General features: G+C 39.4%; 1 pseudogene; it reads left to right on the top strand.

Moving 5' to 3' along the window:
- The window catches only part of LOC138041737 (uncharacterized), a 6,303-nt pseudogene that overhangs the window by 2,000 nt on the left and 1,803 nt on the right, over positions 1-2,500 (top strand).

Below are 2,500 nucleotides of genomic sequence, written 5' to 3'. Positions count from 1 at the left end.
CTTTCACGTATTACTTCATTCAATTACCAGATATTTTTGGAGCCAGTATAAAAGAGCTATGGAGGTCAGTAACCTGTCGAGTTCAAAAGGTCAAGAGTTAGAAAGGAATTTCTATTGCATTAAAAATAATTGTTTAGCGCTACAATGGCATCTTAAGATTATCCCATTAACAGAGAAATTACCTATTACACTTTAAAAAAGCTCATAGCTATCCTATCTCTTTCGCTCTTCTGCCGGTCGTAAATAAGTAACCTCCCAAGCATGAAAACCGGGGTTGTTTTGAGCAGTTTTTACTTGTCAAAACTTTCTCCAGGAAGCGCTTTTTCGATTAAAGAAAGGCGATCTTCGACTCGTGTCAGTAACTACTACAGGGAAAATGCGAGGCGGGATTTTGCGATTGCTGCCAGCGAGGGCAGACGCCTCAGGTCAAAAGCAGTTTTATGACCCCGTCGTCAGTGGCTCACCTCCACAAGAAAAATTAATTGCTTGTAATTGGAGGTCACCCTTTTTACACACTTCGAAAATTCTTTTATCTAACGCTAATCTTCCAGCTTCTGTTATTGGCTTATGCTATGGGTTCCGAATTGATGATATCCCTCCTTCTCGTTTCTCATTTATCGTTTCATATAAACTTAATCTTTCGTGATCTCTCACCGGCTCCTTGTAAGAAAACCTTTTTGGCTTTTGTCTTTTCACAAAGTTTCCTCGCCATTGCATGCTTTCTTCCTCTACTACACGCTTTTTAATGGAAAGTCGTTTGGCTATTTCCTGTAACACGCTGTTCCACAAATATAACCTTGGATAATTGAAACCGTAGTCTTTGGAAGACTGCGCACTGTTGAGTCATTTTAAGAGTTCTCACTTCCTTGCCCGCCCAAAATATCGGCTGACATAATTTGCTGAAAAAGTGAGTTTAAAGACGCTATAAGAAAGATTTAGAGAAGAATAAGAAACATTTAGACGGAACGCGATTAGCGAAGTTCAACGCTAAAATACATGAAGTTAAGAGCTTCCTCAGTAAAAAATTCTGTCACGAAAGGTGGTGCGTCCTGGATACCGAATAAATTTGAAGTTTGTGAAAGCCATTCACACAATTGAAAGCTAGATTGGCCGTATTTATACGAGAGGACGTCTAAGATGTCCAGAATCATTTAGTGCGACCAATAAAATACGAGACGCACTTAACTTAGCCGGCTAGAAATCAAATTCATAATTTTCTTCAAAAGCTACTGGGATTTAATCACCAAAGAGACTGTGTGCCCTTCATTACTAAGTGCGTCTCGTCTCTATACTAGACGGCTTAGACGTCTGACAAGACTAAGACGTCTGTTAAGTGCGTCGTTTAGACATACTTAACTTGACACGTTTAATACGGCCATTTGGAAAACTGATTAGAGAAGCCATGACATTACTCTCACTTAAGAAATCTGACATAAATTGTGAAATAAACCTGAGACTTTTTCGATGCCTATTACAAATCTTGCCTTTGCATCTATTTATACTAGACATAAAAACATGAAAATTAAGAAAACATGCAGCCTCAACCCATAAAAGGCTTTTCGTCGAATCAAAAAAAAAAAGTTTCGAGGGATATAGGGACAATTCAAGAATAATAATTACTGTTTATCTCCAATCTGGAACTTTGGCCAAACGGACATCGCGCACTATTCTTCTCGCTCTACAAACCATCAAAAGTTTAAATTAGCACCATCAACCACTTCAAAAAAAGATCTTAATGCCCGCCATTTCCTTTCCTTGCACTGTGTGATCAAGATCAAAAAGAACGGGTCCTGTTCTTCGGATATGCCAATTTTATGCGTTCTCTTATAATTAGATGATATAGAAACGGCAGAATGTTTCCAGAGACGAGTCTACTTCAGTGGGCAGCAGGCAAAAGACCCCTTTTCGCTTCCCTAAAAATGACGTTATGCAATGCCGTGTCATCATGGTCTGATGCGCTCATATGGTTTTGACCAAGTCAGACTGTTTTAAAGGCTGTCTTCACATAACGTCATCTTTGCACCCTTAGTAAACGAAAACCACAACGGATCTTTAATTAGTTCTTTATTCCTTATCACCACTGATTTGTGTATTACATCGCAATGATTCTTATCTATGCTTTCATGTTTTGGCTGCACATCACTATATATAGTGACCAGACTAAAGCGAAATGCAAAACCCCAAAGGCAAAAAAAGCAGCAGCTTCATAGTATTCATCACCATATATAATGATTTGGTCAGCGGCGCCTTTAATGGCAGCCACATGTTTGTGTACTCTCTGTAAAATTCTAAAATTAAATTTCCGTGTAATTCAACTCGAAATGTGGCCTATTGCTCTGGCTATACCACTGTTTGCCACCGTGTGGATGTAGATGCTGTTTACGCTGGATTTTTGCCGATATTCGAGCTTGGAAACGACTTATACTACAACTCCGTCTCGTCGTCGCCATGATGGTAGACCGGTGCGGACCACATATCAGCCTTCTACACTGAAGACACT

Source organism: Montipora capricornis, chromosome 3, assembly GCF_036669925.1.
Source record: "Montipora capricornis isolate CH-2021 chromosome 3, ASM3666992v2, whole genome shotgun sequence".
NCBI classification, from domain to species: Eukaryota; Metazoa; Cnidaria; class Anthozoa; order Scleractinia; family Acroporidae; genus Montipora; species Montipora capricornis.
Note: the sequence above shows the minus strand (reverse complement) of the source record. Positions and strands in the feature narration are given on the sequence as shown.